Raw genomic sequence first — 18,499 nt, 5'->3', positions numbered from 1 at the left:
TGGCACAGGAGACAACTTCCTGATCAGAACACCAACAGCACGGGCTCTAAGATCAACAATTAATAACTGGGACCTCATAAAACTGAAAAGCTTCTGTAAAACAAAGGACACTGTCATCAGAACAAAATGACAGCCTACAGACTGGGAAAAGGTTTTCACCAACCCTATATCTGACAGAGGGCTAATATCCAGAATACATAAAGAACTCAAGAAAATCAAACAGCAGCAACTCAAGTAATCCAATTTAAAAAAAATTGGCATACAAAGCTAAAAAGAAAATTCTCAATAGAGGAATACTGAATGGTAGAGAAATACTTAAATGTCCTTAGTCATCAGAGAAATGCAAATCAAAACTACCCTGAGATTTCACCTTACACACCCATCAGAATGGCTAAGATCAAAAACTCAAGTCACAATACATGCTAGACAGGATGTTGAGAAAGGGGAACCCTCCTCCACTGATGGTGGGAATGTAAACTTGTACAACCACTTTGTATATCAATCTGGTGCTTTAGGGATTAGGAAAATTAGAAATAGTGCTATACCACTCCTAGGCATATATCCAAACTATGCTCCTGTATACAACCAGGACATTTGCTCAGCCATGTTCATAACAGTTTTATTCATAATAGTCAGAATCTGGAAACAACCCAGATGTCCCTCAACTGAAGAATGGATACAGAAATTGGGATTCATTTACCCCAATGGAATACTACTTACTCAGCTATTAAAAACAAGGAAATCATAAAAATTACAGGCAAATGGATGGAACTAGAGAAGATCATCCTGAATAAGGTATCCCAGATTCAGAAAGATACACAAATGGTATATACTCACTCATAAGTGGTTATTAGACATATAATATGGGATAAACATACTAAAATCTGTACACCTAAAGAAGATAAGCAAGGAGAACCCTGGATAAGATGCTCAATCCTCATTCAGAAAGGCAAACAGGATAGACATCAGAACAGGGAGAAAGCAGGGAACAGGACAAAAGCCTACCACAGAAAGCCTTTGAAAGACTCTACCCAGCAGGTATCAAAGGAGATGCTGACACTCATTGCCAAACTTTAGGAAGAGTGCAGGGAATCTTATGAAAGAAAGGGGAGTTAGTAAGATCTGGAGAGGACAGGAACTCCACAAGGAGAGCAACAGAACCAAAATATTTGGGCCCAGGGGTCTTTTCTGAGACTGATATTCCAACCAGGGACTATGCATAGAGATAACCTAGAACCCTGCACAGATGTAGCCCGTGGTAGCTCAGTCTCCAAGTGAGTGCACTAGTAAGGGGAACAGGGACTGTCTCTGACATGAACTCAGTGGCTGGCTCTTTAATCACCTCCCTCTGAGGTGAGGTGGGGGGCAGCCTTAGCAGACCACAAAGGAAGACAATGTAGCCAGACCTGATGAGACCTGATAAGACAGGGTCAGATGGAAGGGGAGGAAGACCTTCCCTATCAGTGGACTGGGGAAGGGACATGGTAGTAGAACAGGGAGGGGAGTGAGGGCAGGATTGGAAGGGGATGAGAGGACGACGCTACAGCTGGGATACAAAGTGAATAACTTGTAATAAAAAATTGCAATGAAAACTGCCTTTTCTAGTTCTGTATCTATTAAAAACATTAGTGATTTTTTTTTAGTGGAAACCAACTGTTGATATTAAAGGCTTTGACCTGATAATAAAAGAAAGATAATAGACACTCCCATTTACAATAGCATGAAAAGCTTTTTATATATAATGGAATAACCCTAAGCAATGTGGTGAAACATCTTTACAATGAAAACTTAAACTTGCTGGAGAAAATGTTTGAAAAAAAAAAAACACTAGAAAATGGGGAAAAAAACCCTATGTTCATGAATAAGTAGAATTAATATTGTGAAAATGACCACCTATCAAAAACAAATTGCATGTTCAATCAACATGCTTATAAAATAACCACAAAAACTACAAAATACCCCAATGGAGATATCTAAAGCATTCTTACAGTAATATTTTTAAAATCCTAACTTTCATATGGAACCAGAAAAGACCCAAGATTGCCAAAACCATCTTCAACAAAAAGAATACTTGAATATTTCAGACTTCAAAATATATTATACAGTTATAATAATAAAAAGAAGATGGTTCTGGAAAAAAATATGTAGACATGGAATAAAGTAGAATGCCCAAACATGAGTCCTCATAAGTACAGCTATCTGCTATTTGACAAAGAGGCAAAACAAACAACCAAACCAACTAACTAACAAACAAGAATGAACACTGAAAAAAAAAAGACAGCATCTTCAACAAATGGTACTGAAAAAAACTGTATGTCCACACACAAAAGAGTAAAATTAGATTCATATCTATCACCCTGTCCAAAAGTTAGATCCAAATGGATCAAAGACACAAACGTGAAATCTAAATCACTGAACATGCTAAAACTGTATACATACAAACAACAAAAGCAGACTCAGCAGGCTGTCTTTACGTATTTGTGCATACATATAAATATTTATTATTCAAAAATAATAATAAAAAAAGGCTATCAAATTGAGAGTGGGGTTCTTGGGAGGGGTTGGAGGCATGGTACCTGGGAAAAGCTGAAAGGAGGAAAGGGAAGAAGGAAATGACATAATTCTATTTCAATTTAAAATGTATAGAAAACTATATTATTTTTATTACTTCAAATAAAACAGAAAATATTATAGAGAGGACTACTTGAGAAAAGGATGGGAAATAACATAAGAGGTGAAGGGAAACAGAGGAGGAAAATGGGAAATGAACACAATCAAAGTATGTATGATAAATCTGAGCAAATATATTATAAAGCCAATCACTTTGTACAATGCAGGTGTACTAATAAAAAGTTTAAAGAACTATTATTGTTCACAGTGACTTATGATTCTATTTTCACAACTATTTCAAACCTTTGATATTTTTTAAATGAAACTTCCAAAATAAAATTCTAATTAAATTATTTTAATGTCTTTGAAAAAAAGCTTTGAAATTCTTTTGCTAGGCCTTTGGAACATCTCAAAATGACATTTCTCTTTATATAAAAAGAGTTATTAAACTAATTAGTTATACATGTATATAATATAGAAGTACTGTCAAATGTTAAGATATGTTAAATTTTCTTTGAGTTATATTAGAATACATATGGCACTAATATGTGCTTCAGAAATGGTATGACAACCACAGAAATATAATAACCATGATGTAAGACTATCAGCCATAGTTATAATAATTAAAATGTTGCAATAGAAATAACTAAATTTGTCTATTAATTGCATTATTATAGTACAAATTTTCATCACAGCATTAACTATGACCTTGAAACCTCAAAGCAAAACTCACTAGTGAATTTTTCCCTAACATTCAGATATTCTCTTTGACCTAGACAGTTTTTCAAAGGTCATAGGTCATGACTTCTATGCCATCATGAAAGCCTTATCTTTTTTTCCTGTTGTCCTCTTCCATTTTTCTATAGTAAAATCTATGGGAATACACTGTAGTTGGCTTTATGAAACATTGTTTTAGTGGAGAAGTGACGAGCTTAAGATAGCCTGAATATAACTCCATTTTGAAATAAAGATCTTGACTGGGAACTGAATCAGGTACCAGGAAATATCACAGAATGTACACCTGGCAGGAAACAAAGTTAATTCTCCTAGCAACAGCCTCTAGGAAATATAACAGAATAAATAAATAGAAAATAGAGACAAATTCCCTGGCAATAATCAATGGGAATCGGTTGAGAATCGGGTGGGAAAATTCTCCCCAATGTTTCATATATGGTTTAGAAAAATAGCCATTGTGATCATATGCCTTAGCCATTGTGATTGTGTGCCTCAGAAAAGGTCACCCCGCCCTGCTAAACTTCACCCAATTCTGTAACACCAAGGCTTGTGCCCCCCTGCTTGCTGCCATGGAAACCCCCGGCTCACAGACTTTGCCTTTAAAAATCCTGTTCACTCAGAGCTCGGGGTCCCACTTCTCTACTGCTGTGTCAATGAGACTTGGGTCTCGAGTTCGCTCGCTCTTGTAATAAAGTTCTCTTGCAATTGCATTGAGTCGTCTCCTGGTGGTCTCTGAGGGTCTCGTGAACCTGGCATAACAGAAGAAAACAGAGCAATTGTTGGTTTTGTGGTCTCTACCTCTAAATAAGGTCTCTTTTAATGCCAATGCCTGTCCATGTTCTCACTGAGAATTATCTGAAACCAGAAGGAAAGAGTACGAAACTATCCTTGATATTTTAGACATCTCAATCTTAAGTGCTTTCATTGGAAATAGTACCATGAACTATACAATTAGTCACCTAATTGCTACCTTATACATTCGATTGAATTTATAGGCATCTCATACTCAACACCCAGAGCCTACATATGTGACTATGAGTAATTGCTGACATAATGTCCCAGGATTCAATTCAGTAAGGTCTTCCCCATGAAATTTAATTATACCTATTTGTGTTTTTTTTTTCTTGCTCTAAAATATACCTGTCATCAGAGTGATTTCTTTTTCCTAATTTTTTAAACCATGAATAAGGCCCTAAATTCAATCTCCATTCCACACAAAAAGGGGACCACTAAAGAAAGTTTTATACTGAGTCATGTTAAAGGACAATACAGACTAATGGATGGACAAACCTAACTGACCCTTGTTCAAACACCAGTAGGTAGCCCTTGTTTTACAGCCCTCCAATGGCCTATCTTGCCTCTGGAAAACTTGCTTGCACTGTCCTGTCTCCTTCCTCATTTAGACCATTCAGTTCCCTTCTGTTCCCCAAATAGCTTTTTTTTTTCCTGAAAAGTTCCCATATTCATAAACCAAAGCAATCAGTGACTGAAATTGCTGTCAACATTAAAATGGTGAAAAAGAAAGACTGGGGCGATGGATTGATAGGTAAAAATATTTGTTTTGAAACAAAGAACTGAGTTCAAGTCCCTAGTACCTAAGTAAAAGCCAGTATTGGTGTCAGCCAGGCTGACTAGCTAAAACGGCAAATTTTAAGTTTAGAGAAAGTTTATTCACTTGATCTGCCTCAAGTGAATAAGGTAGATGGTGACAGGACACTTGGCTTCCTTCTCTGGTCTCTGCATGCATGGGTACATGCAATCACACACACACACACACACACACACACACACACACACACACACACTGGTGAAAAATAATTAGTTTATTTCCAGAAAGTTTGCTGGGGCCTCAGTCTTGGGATATTTTGTACATTATAGCCACATCAATTAGAGTTCTAAGTATATTGGACAGGTGAAGTCACTCTATGAACAGTAGATATATATGTTGACTAAAATACCACATAGACTTAGATCTTCCCATGCTCATGTACTGGGCTTATGTATGCTATTAAACAGAACTAATCTTTAAAAGGATCTTCAATTCTGCTTTTTGTTACGCACAACCAACAAATAATCATAGAAGAACTATCTTAAGGTGAAGGAAACAGGATATATGTTTGAAGTTAGCTGTTAGTTGACTGATATCATGAGTGGTAGACGACAAGTGTGCTTAGTTCCAACATTTCCCAATTTTTGTGTTTCTTTTTCTGAGTCTTCAGATTACCATGATTTGTTACCATAGCTTTGTTCAAAACAGAAACGATTACTTCTTTAGGTCAGGTCACATCACAATGAACTATGATTCTTAATTGCCACTATGACCTGAAAAAATAACCATAAACAACTACACTCAAATACTGCTGAAATATTTTTATTATCTGGACTTTGTATTAGTTTACTTTTGATGAGTTCATTTCATGGAAACTCTTCTTTAGGAGCATGTTTTGGCTTCTTGGTAAACCCTCCTTTGAGATATCACAATAGCTTGCTTGGTACACGGTCTCTCCCCAGAAGTTTTAAACAATTATCCTTTGTACATTAAGTGGTCTCATCTTAGAATAACAAAAAATAATAATAAAGAACCTGTAAAAAAATCATCCAATTAATTTGACATTGTGATTTTTGGATTCCTTATTGAGACCAAATAAGTCATTATGATGGTGACAGAAAGAATTATACAGTGTCTAGGGTTTTGATCAATTTTCAAAATTGAGACCTTGACTCAAAGGATATGTATGTTAAATTAAATTAAATTTGTCCAAAATTGTTTACAGATATAGTAAACTCTAGTCTAACTTAATATATGAACATATTTCAAACTATTTTAGTAATACAAAAATCCTTCCCCATTCAATCTTTCTTTCCAGTTTCAGTCACTGCTGTCCAAAAATATTACATTTAAAATTCTAAGAAGCAGCAAATTTTCAGTTTTAAATATTTTATGTCTGTATATTATTTTAATTATTCTATTTACTGGTATATTTGATTAATATTATCAGTTTGATTGGATTGATAGGTGATTACAGGCTAATAAAGCAAATCTTTGGAATTGCCTTTGAGATTATTTCATAGACAGTTATATCACTAAAGTCTGACCTAATCAATGTCTTCAAGGATTTAAAATTTGAAAAGAATATTTAATTGGGAAGTGAAGAAACTCTGTAAAATGGTGCCTACTGGGAGAAAGTGGATCACTAAGGTTGTTGTTGTTTTAAAGGGTATGTCTTAGCCCCAGTCTGGTCTCTTCCTTTCTCTCCTTCCTGACAATTATGAGGTGAGTGGCCTCTGTTGTATACTCCCATTTCCATAATATTCTGCTTTATTTCAGGCCCAAAATATTGGACCCAGCCAACCATGTGCTGAAACCTTTGAAATCATGAGCCAAATAAATATTTTCTTTTTTAAACTCTTTCCCTCAGGTTGCTGTCACACTAACGACAAGGATGAGTAACATGTATAGTTTGGAAAATAGATATCTAGGAACTATACATAGCATACATGGTATCTGCTATCTGCTGGGCGGGGGGGGCTTAGAATACATCTCTTAAAGATAAAAGGAGACAATTGTAGTAATTTCATTCTTGTCATACCAGCTGAGGTTCAGTCAACTACAGGCTGTGAACTGTACAGATAATGCTAAACATCATGAACAAGCTATAACCAAGACTGGTAATTTTGTACATCATTTCCATGTTCTATTTATAAATACTGATTGCCCATGTTGTGGGGATACAGCTCTCTGAAACTTTCATAATACTGAGGGCTGCCAGAGTCATTAATTGTTCTTCAATCTGTCCTAAATAAATGGATCTAATCCTTTTACTTTAACAATTTAAAAGACTATTTTGACTAATACAAATTTAAATCAGAATATATAGCTTGAACTTTTCAAGAACTCAAGGGTGGGGTAGAACTAAAAAGATAATTGAAATTTCAATAAAATGCTAATAAAACTAAGATGTCAAGACAGAAATAATTAGTGACAGATAATAATTCCTACACTTCAGTAACCCATACAAGAGATAGTAGTAGCTTGCCCTAGATCAGGAGCTGGTGAATTATAACCCATAAGCCTAATCTTGCCTCCTGTTTCTTTTTTTTTCTTTTATTATTATTATTATTATTATTATTATTATTATTGTTGTTGTTGTTGTTGTTGTTGTTGTTGTTATTATTATTATTAATTACACTTTATTCATTTTGTATCCCCCCATAAGCCCCTCCCTCCTTCCCTCCCGATCCCACCCTACCTCCCCTTTCTCCACACACGCTCCTCCCCACATCCACTGATAGGGGAGGTCCTCCTCTCCTTCCTTCTGCTCTTAATCTATCAGATCACATCAGGAATGGCTGCATTGTCTTCTTCTGTGGCCTGGTAAGGTTGCTCCCCCCTCATGGGGAGGTGATCAAAGAGCAGGCCAATCAGATTATGTCAGAGGCAGTCCCTCTTCCCATCACTATGTAACCCACTTGGACACTAAACTGCCATGGGCTATATCTGTGAAAGGGTTCTAGGTTATCTCCATGAATAGTCCTTGGTTGGAGTATGAGTCTTTGGGAAGTTCCCTGTGTTCAAATTTTCTTGTTCTGTTGCTCTCCCTGTGGAGTTCCTGTCCTCTCCAGCTCTTGATATTTCCCACTTCTTACATAAATTTCCATTCACTCTGCCTGCCAGTTGGCCATCAGGTTCAGCATCTGTTTTGATAGTCTGCAGGGCAGAGGCTTTCAGATGCCCTCTGTGGCAGATTCCTAGGCTGTTACCTGTTTTCTTCTTCTGGATTTCAGAAGCCCTCTGTAGCAGGTTCCTAGGTTGTTTCCTGTTTTCTTCTTCTGATATCCATCCTCTTTGCCTTTCAGGATGGGGATTGAGCGTTTTAGTTAGGGTCCTCTCTTTTGCTTAGTTTGTTTAGATGTACCAATTTTAGTGGGTTTATCCTATGTTGTATGTTTATATGAGTGAGTATATACCGTGTGTGTCTTTTTGCTTCTGGGACAACTCACTCAGGATGATCCTTTCCAGGTCCCACCATTTACCTGCAAATTTCATGATTTCCTTATTTTTCATTGCTGAGTAATACTCCATTGTATAGATGTACCACAATTTCTGCATCCATTCTTCAGTTGAGGGGAATCTGGGCTGTTTCCAGCTTCTGGCTACTACAAATAAAGCTGCCACAAACATGGTTGAGCAAATGTCCTTATTGTGTACTTGAGCCTCTTTTGGATATATGCCTAGGAGTGGTCTGGCTGGATCTTGAGGAAGCGCCAGATTGATTTCCAGAGTGGTTGTACCAGTTTACATTCCCACCAGCAGTGGAGAAGGGTTCCCCTTTCTCCACAACCTCTCCAGAATGTGTTGTCACTTGAGTTTTTCATCTTGGCCATTCTGATGGGTATAAGGTGAAATCTCAGGGTTGTTTTGATTTGCATTTCCCTAATGGCTAATGAGGTTGAGCATTTCTTTAAATGCTTCTCTGCCATCCAATATTCCTCTACAGAGTGTTCTCTGTTTAGCTCTGTTCCCCATTTTTTAAGTGGATTACTTGGTTTGCTGCTTTTCAGCTTCTTTAATTCTTTATATATACTGGATATGAATCCTCTGTCAGATAAAGGGTTGGTGAAGATTCTTTCCCAATCTGTAGGCAGTCACTTTGTTTTGATGACGGTGTCCTTTGCTTTACAGAAGCTTTTCAGTTTCAGGAGGTCCCTTTTATTCATTGTTGCTCTCAGAGCCTGTGCTGTTGGTGTTCTGTTCAGGAAGTTCTCTCCTGTACCAATGAGTTCTAGGGTATTCCCCACTTTTTTTTTTTCTAGCCGATTTAATGTGTCTGGTTTTATGTTGAGGTCTTTGATCCACTTGGACTTCAGGTTTGTGCAGGGTGATAAGTATGGATCTATTTGCATTTTTCTACATGTAGACATCCAGTTAGACCAGCACCATTTGTTGAAGATGCTATCTTTTTTCCATTGTATGGTTTTGGCACCTTTGTCAAAAATCAGGTGTCCATAGGTCTGTGGGTTTATTTCTGGGTCTTCTGTTCAGTTCCATTGATCCACCATTCTGTTTCTATGCCAGTACCATGCAGTTTTTATAACTGTTGCTCTATAGTACAGCTTGACATCAGGGATGGAGATACCTCCAGAAGATCTTTTATTGTAGAGGATTGTTTTAGCAATTCTGGGTTTCTTGTTATTCCATACAAAGTTGAGAATTTTTTTTTCCAGGTCTGTAAATAATTGTGTTGGCAATTTGATGGGAATTGCATTAAATCTGTAGATTGCTTTTGGTAAGATGGCCATTTTTACTAGGTTAATCCTGCCAAGCCATGAGCATGGGAGATCTTTCCATCTTCTCATATCTTCCTCTAATTCTTTCTTCAGAGACTTGAAATTTTTTTCATACAAGTCTTTGACTTGCTTGGTTAGGGTTACACCAAGGTATTTTATGTCATTTGTGGCTATTTTGAAGGTTGTTGTTTCCCTAATTTCTTTCTCAGTCCTTTTGTCTGTTGTATACAGGAGTGCTGCTGATTTTTTTGAGTTAATTTTGTATCCGGCCACTTTGCTGAAGGTGTTTATCAGCTGTAGGAGTTCCCTGGTAGAGTTTTTGGGGTCACTCATGTATACTATGATATCATCTGCAAATAGTGATAATTTGACTTCTTCTTTTCCAATCTGTATCCCCTTGATCTCCTTCAACTGTCTTATTGCTCTAGCAAGGACTTCCAGCACCATGTTGAAGAGATATGGAGAGAGTGGGCAGCCTTGTCTTGTCCCTGATTTTAGTGGGATTGCTTTAAGTTTCTCACCCTTTAGTTTGATGTTGGCTATAGGCTTGCTGTATATCGCCTTTACTATGTTTAGATGTGTGCCTTGTATCCCTGATCTCTCCAATACTTTAAACATGAATGGATGTTGGATTTTGTCAAATGCTTTTTCAGCATCTAGGGAGATTATCATGTGGTTTTTTTTCTTTCAGTTTGTTAATATGGTGGAACACATTGATGGATTTCCATATATTGAACCACCCCTGCATACCTGGGATGAAGCCTACTTCGTCAGAGTGGATAATATCTTTGATGTGTTAATGTATTCAGTTTGCAAGCATTTTGTTAAGTATTTTTGCATCAATGTTCATAAGGGAGATTGGCCTGAAATTCTCTTTCTTTGTTGAGTCTTTGTGAGGTTTAGGTACCAAGGTGATTGTGGCTTCATAGAATGAGTTTGGTAATGTTCCTTCTGTTTCTATTTTCTGGAATAGTTTGAAGAGAATTGGTGTTAGCTCTTCTTTGAAGGTCTGGTAGAATTCTGCGCTGAAGCCATCTGGTCCTGGGCTTTTTTTGGATGGGAGACTTTTGATGACCGCTTCTATTTCTTTGGGGGATATAGGACTATTTAATTGATTTACCTGGTCCTGATTCAACTTTGATAAGTCAAATCGATCAAGAAAATTGTCCATTTCATTTAGATTTTCAAATTTTGTGGCATATAGACTTTTGAAGTAAGTCCTAATGATTGTTTGGATTTCATCAGTGTCTGTAGTTATGTCCTCCTTTTCATTTCTGATTTTGTTGATTTGGGTGGTGTCTCTCTGCCTTTTAGTTAGCTTGGCTAACGTTTGTTGATCTTGTTGATTTTCTCAAAGAACTAGCTCTTGGTTTCATTGATTCTTTGAATTGTTTTATTTGTTTCCAATTGATTGATTTCAGCCCTGAGTTTGATTATTTCCAGCTGTCTACTGCTTTTTGGTGTGTCTGCTTCTTCTTTTTCTAGGGTTTTTAAGTGAGCCATTAAGTTGCTTGAATGAGCTGTCTTGAATTTCTTCTTGAAGGCACTTAGTGCTATGAACTTTCCTCTTAGCACTGCTTTCATTGTGTCCCACAAGTTTGGGTATGTTGTGTCTTCATTTTCATTGAGTTCTAGAAAGGCTTTAATTTCTTTCTTTATTTCTTCTCTGACCTAGCTGTCATTTAGTAACAAGTTGTTCAGTTTCCATGTGTGTGTAGGCTTTATGCTATTTCTGTTATTGTTGAGGTCCAGCTTTATTCCATGGTGATCAGACAAGATACAAGGGATTATTTCAATCTTCTTGTATCTTTTGAGGCTCGCTTTGTGATCAACTATATGGTCTATTTTGGAGAAGGTTCCATGAGGTGCTGAGAAAAAGGTAAATTCTTTTGGGTTTGGGTGTAAAGTTCTGTAAATGTCTGTGAGGTCCATTTGATTCATGACCTCTGTCAGAGACATTGTTTCTTTCTTTAATTTCTGTTTTGTTGACCTGTCCTTTGTTTAGAGTGGGGTGTTGAAGTCTCCCACTATTAATGTGTGGGGATCTATATGTGGTTTAAGTTTTATCAATGTTTCTTTAACAAATGTGGGTGCTCTTGTATTTGGGGCATAGATGTTCAGGATTGTGATGTCTTCCTGGTGGAATTTTCCCTTGATGAGGATGAAGTGTCCTTCCCCATCTCTTTTTAATTTTGGTTGAAAGTCTATTTTATCAGATATTAGAATGGCTACTCCTGCTTGCTTCTTGGGTCCATTTGCTTGGAAAGTCGCCTTCCAACCATCTACCCTCAGGTAATGTCTATCTTTGTGTCTTAGGTGTGTTTCTTGTATGCAACAGATTGCTGGGTTTTGTTTACGTATCCATTCTGTTAATCTGTGTCTTTTTATTGGAGAGTTGAGTCCATTGATGTTGAGAGAGATTAATGACCAGTGGCTGTTAGATCCCTTGATTTTGATGTTGGCTGTGGTCATCAGGTTGTGTGCTTGGTTGCTTTTTGTTTTACTGCAGTAAGGTTAATTGTTTCCTGTGTTTTCTTGAAAGAAAGTAATTTTTTGAGGTTGTACTTTCCCTTCCAGTGTCTTCTGTAATGCTGGATTTGTTTGTAGGTATTGTTGAAATTTGTTTTTTCCTTGAATATCTTGTTTCCTCTCTCTATGAGGACTGAGAGCTTTGCAGGGTATAGTAGCCTGGGCTGACATCTGTGTTCTCTTAGGGTCTGCATGATATCCGTCCAGGCCCTTCTGGCTTTCATAGTCTCTGTTGAAATGTCAGGTGTGATTCTAATGGGTTTGCCATTATATGTTACTTGGCATTTTTCCCTTGCGGCTTTTAGTATTTTTTCTTTGTTCTGTATAATTACTGTTTTGATTATTATGTGGCGGGAGGATTTTCTTTTCTGGTCAAATTTGTTGGGTGTTCTGTAGGCCTCATGTATTCTTACTGGCCTCTCGTTTAAGTTGGGGAAATTTTCTTCAATGATTTTTTTGAAAATATTTTCTGGGCCTTGGAGAAGGGAGTCTTCTTTTCCCTCTATACCTATTATTCTTAGGTTTTGTCTTTTCATATTGTCTTGTATTTCTTGGATGGTCTGTGTCAGGAATTTTTTGGATTTAACATTTTCTTTGACAGATACATCGATGTCTTTCATTGTATGTTCTACACCTGAGATTCTTTTTTCCATCTCTTGTAGTCTGTTGGTTATGCTTACCTTTGTAGTTCCTGTTTTCTTCCCTAGATTCTTCCTCTCCATTATTTCCTCCATTTGTGTTTCCTTTAATTTTTCCAATTCTATCTTCAGGTCTTGAGTTGTTTTGTTTACTTCCTTCACCTGTCTGATTGTACTTTCCTGTTTTTCTTTTAGTTCCTTCAACTCTGTTTCTTTTATTTCATTCAGTGCTTTAAGCATTTCCTTTCTAAAGGTCATAACCTGTTTGGCTGCAGCTTCCTCTATTTCTTTACGGATGGCAATATTCTGTTTGAGTTTATCTTCCTCTATGTCTTTATGTATCTTATTTTTTTCCTGTGTTATCATCTTCATGAGCATAGTTGTTAGGTCATCTTCTTGGATTTCAGTTATGCTAGGGTGTCCAGGGCTACTTGCCCCTGTGTAACTGGGTTCTGGAGTTGCCATATTGCTTTGTCTTTTGTTGCTTGAGCTTTTACGCTGGCCTCTACCCATTGTGCTATCTTAGGTGTTTGGGGTTATTTTATGGTGGTTCCTGGGGATCCTGTGGTGGAAAGAATCCCCTTTGCAAAAAGCTGGCTTTTCCTGAAGGATGTCTTCTCAGCTTTTTGGGTATAGTCCCTGGATGGCTGGTGTTTTTTCAGGAGTTGCTGCTGCTCACCTCAGGGATAGAGACCTGAGTGGTAACTGTGGTCTTTGTTAGTCAAGAGGGTTCTCCTCTCATCCAGGGAAGTCCTGAGGACAGCTGCCCTGTTTCTGGGTTTCTTGCTGTAAATTTAATGATCAGCTGCTGTGACCCAGTTGGACATCTGGCACGCAGCAAGTGTTTGTGCCTGTGTCTGGAGCACAGCTGAGTGATGGCGGCTCGGCCCCGCCGGTCTGATAAACTTTTTCCAGGGAAGGATTGGGTGATTTAAGTCAGTACAGTTTCCTTCCTTCCCTGTGGATTCTCTGGAGACAGGGACTCTCAGTCTCTTTTTTTGCCCTGGTGCGCACTGCTCAGTCTCCGCCAGCTGGCTGGCCGCAGAAACTGCCTGTGTCTGGAGCACAGCTGAGTGATGGCGGCTCAGTCTCCGCCAGCTGTCTGGCGCGCAGAAACTGCCTGTGTCTGCCTTTCCGGCCTTTGGGAGCTTGGGTGTCTGCCTAAACTGGGTAATTTTCCCGAGACCTTTTCGGGGTGGGGGTGTCGGCTGAGTGCTCTGAGATCAGACCAGCCATTTCCCTCCCTGTGGGTTTGCACCAGACAGTGAAACTCATTTGCTGGTGCCCTGGTGCCCACAGTTCTATCTCAGGCGGCGAATCATGCGCACAGGCAGGCAGGGCTCTGTGCTGGAGCCTGGGTCCCCGGCTCTGGCTCCGGGCTGGCTCCTGGGGCGCCCGTGGAACCTGAGTCTTTTCCAGGGGATGTCTGAGTGATCTAAGGTCGGTCCCAATTGTTTCCTGTACCGTGGGGTTATCTCTCGACTGAAAATTCCAGTCTCTGATGGTGTGGTGAGCACAGTTCAGTCTGGGACCGTGACCAGAGACACTGGCTTGTGGCTCTGGGCTGGGGCTGGGGCTGGCCGCCAGCAGCCAAGTGTCTGGCGGAACCGGGATCTCTTCCTCGGTTTAGCCGGGTGAGTTAAAAGCTGATTGAATCCCCCACCGTGGAGTATCCTCTCACCTGGGAAACACAATGACTGTGTTTTATGGCCGTGAGTTCTGATTGCTGGTCATTGTGCTGATCCTGCTGCAGCTGCTCAGAATGAGAGTCCTCCCGGCGCCGCCATCTTGCCCCGCCTCTAGATCACCTCCTGTTTCTTAAATAAACTTTTACTAGAACACCTCCACACCCATTCACTTTTGTATTTTCTGTCATCTGTGGCTACTTCTTCTTTTTAAAAATAGAATTCAGTTGTAAACAGATTGCATATGTCTCAAAAGTAGAATTTAGTTGTAAAGAAATTGTATATGTCTCAAAAACAGCTGAAAATATTTATTATATGACTTTTACAAAAAAATAATTCCAACCCCTAGCTTGGACTATACACAGGGAGGGCACAGATAAATGAACTTGAATATTATATTTTGAAAGGTGAACACAAACAAGCTTAGTATGTTCTAGAAACAGAGGAAAAATATAATTGTGAGATTTTATTTTCTACTTAATAATCTAACACATTGTTCCTAGGTTGTTTGTTTGGACTTTGTCAATTTTTAGACAGGTCCTTATTATATAGACCTTACTAACCTCAAACTCATGATGTTTCTTACTGAGCTTTCTTAGATTACAGGTATATGAAACCATGCCTAGCTCTTCCTAGGTTTTTGTTTTGTTTTTAAATTAAATTTTTATTTTTATATTAATTACAGTTTATTCACTTTGTATCCCAGCTGTAGCCCCCTCCCTCATTCCCTCTCAATCCCACCTTCCCTCCCTCATCTCCTCCCATGACCCTCCCCAAATCCACTGATAGGTCCTTCTCCCCTTCTATCTGACTCTAGCTTATCAGGCCTCATCAGGACTGGCTTCATTGTCCTCCTCTGTGGCCTGGTAAGACTGCTCTCCCCTGGGGGGGGGGGGGGAGGGCGTCAAAGAGCCAGCCACTGAGTTCATGTCAGAGACAGTTCCTATTCCCCTTACTAGGGAACTCATTTGGAGACTGAGCTGCCATGGCTACATCTGAGCAGGGGTTCTAGGTTATCTCCATGCATGGTCCTTGTTTGGAGTATCAGTCTCAGAAAAGACCCCTGGGCCCAGATATTTTGGTTCTGTTGCTCTCCTTGTGGAGCTCCTCTCCTCTCCAGGTCTTTGTATCTTCCCCTTTCTTTCGTAAGATTCCCTGTACTGTGCCCAAAGTTTGGCTATGAGTTTCAACATCTGCTTTGATACACTCCTGAGTAGAGTCTTTCAGAGGCCCTCAGACAATTAGGAACAGCACTTCCTCAAGATCCAGCTATGCCACTCCAAGGCATATATACAAAATATGCTCCAGTATACAACAAGGACATTTGCTCAACCATGTCTGTAGCAGCTTTATTTGTAATAGCCAGAACCTGGAAACAACCCAGATGTCCATCAATGGAGGAATGGATACAGAAATTGTGGTACATTTATACAATGGAATACTACTCAGCAACTAAAAACAAGGAAATCATGAAATTTGCAGGCAAATGGTGGGATCTAGAAAAGATCATCCTGAGTGAGGTGTCCCAGAAACAGAAAGACACACATGGTTTATACTCACTAGACATATAATATAGGATAAACATGCTAAAATCTGTACACCTAAAGAAGCTAAGCAAGAAGGAGGACTCTGGGTAAGATGATCAATCCTCACTCCGAAAGACAAATTGGATGGACATTGGAAGAAGGAGAAAACAGGAAATAGGACAGGAGCCTACGACAGAGGGCCTCTGTTCCTAGGTTTTAATCCATCCAACTATTCATTCATTCCTAAAAGATACTCTGTGTCATACACTATATGAGTTGTTTAGCACACACATGCACACACACATATACATAATGGAAGTTTTCTGTTTTTAAAAAACTCAGTAATGTTATGTAAATATGGTTTTGTTCTAATCCCAAGTGTGGGATTTTAGGTTGTGTTTTAGTTTGTCCACAGCTGATAATTGTCTTCTGCGGGGTGTGGTCTTTCCCAGCTGGTATGGCCTGCCTTGTGCAGCATGAAGAGTGGCCTGGTCTAGGACTCTGAGGATATAAATATGAGAACCCAGAAAGTTAAAGCATGTCATGAGGTGGTAGCCTGTGTAAACTGGCAGTTTGAAGAGACCAGAGATGGATGGTGTGGTGGAAAAAAACGTTTCAACGCAGTGGCTTGGAAGATAACTGCTAGCTGCATCTACTGTTGAAAGAAATTGATATAACTCCAAAAAGAACCTATCAAACATAAACAGTCTGGAGACTTAAAGGGGTCTGTACCCCACTAACTATAAGGAACCCAAAATAAAATAAAGTTTAAAAATGAGTGCCTTCAATCTCCCCCTTCTTTCATAAGATTCCTTGCACTCTGCCCAAAGTTTGGCTATGCATCTCAGCATCTGCTCTGATACCCTGCAGGGTGAAGTCTTTCAGAGGTCCTCTGTGGTAGGCTCCTGTCCTGTTACATGTTTTCTCCCTCTTCCATTGTCCATCTCTATAAAGGGAACAACGGAACCAAAAAATCTGGGCACAGGGGTCTTTTCTGAGACAGATACTCCAAGCAAGGACCATGCAAGGAGATAACTTAGAACCCCTGCACAGAAGTAGCCCAAGGCAGCTCAGTATCCAAGAGGGTTTCCCACTAATAGGACCAAGGACCATCTCTGACATGAACTCATGGGATGGCTCTTGGATCACCTCCACCTGAGGAGGGAGCAGCATTGCCAGGCCACAGAGGAAGACTAAGAAGCCAGTCCTGATAAGACCTGATAGACTATGGTCAGATGGAAAGGGAGGAAGACCTCCCCTATCATTGTACTGGGGGAGGGGCATAGGAGAAGAGGGAGCGAGGGTGGCATTGGAAGGGGTTGGGGAGGGGGGCTACAGCTGGGATACAAAGTGAATTAACTGTAATTAATAAAATAAAATAAAGTAAAAAAAAAATGAGTGCTACACACACATACACACCACACACAAATCAAGGAAGCCAACAAGGAAATAATCCCAATGCTTACTTTCTTTTCTTTCCTTTTCTTTTGTCTTTTCTTTTTTATACAGGGTCTCTCTATGTAGCGTTGGTTGTTCTAGAACTAGCTATATAGACCATGTTGGCCTCATACTCACAAAGATTCTCCTGCCTTTACCTTCCAACTGCTGGGATTAAAGGCATAAACTACCACACCTGGCTTCAATGTTTAGTTTCTAACAGTAAGTCCTGAGTAAAACTGAGGGATAAATAGCACAAAGAAGAGAAAATAATTTTTTTATCATCCATTTATTATTGATCAAGTTGTACCTGGACTCTATCTTGTCTGGTTGTTCATACTTTCTCTCTTTCAGTCACTAAAATTCTGTATTCTTAATAGCTGATACTGACACTGCATGACAGGCATGTCGCTTTTAACCACTATAGTCTTGTGACATAGATACAATTATTACACCCATGCATGAAATGGGAAATCGATGCTCAGAGAAACAAAGCCTTTTAACCAAAATTGTAGGTGTACTTCACAAAGTAGCATTCAGGGCATCTACTTTTCCTCCTGTCTTTGCTCTGTGTCTTGAGAACATCATGTACCAAAGTCACCCACCATCACCGCTACTGAGGCATAGATTTACAATAGTAATATTTGAGTCCAGTGGACTATTTTCTTGAAACTCTTGTCATGGTCTATTATAGATGAATGTCAAGAACCTAGAGCCAATGAACATATTTTGTTGAAAGGATTCTTTTTAGCTTTCTACTTGTGTTTTTATTGTAGTTTCCATTGTATAATATTTACTTAGGTTTTATTCTCAGCTTGGGAACTTAACTTCCATGTGATCTTGTTGAGATTGTTTAACCTATCTGTGCCTTTGTCGCCTTACCCCTAAAGTACAAATAATATAATCTGTTTTAAATGTTTATTATAACATAGGTCAAAATTTGGCAGATAGTGTAAGTTTTATAAATGTTGTTTACTATTATAATGAAGAACTTCTCTGAATTAAATAAACTTTATCAACTTCTTGCCTTTTCTTGGGGACTTTATATTTA

Source organism: Psammomys obesus, unplaced genomic scaffold (assembly GCF_907164565.1).
Source record: "Psammomys obesus unplaced genomic scaffold, mPsaObe1.curated_primary_1811, whole genome shotgun sequence".
NCBI classification, from domain to species: Eukaryota; Metazoa; Chordata; class Mammalia; order Rodentia; family Muridae; genus Psammomys; species Psammomys obesus.
This window is presented reverse-complemented; position numbering follows the sequence as displayed.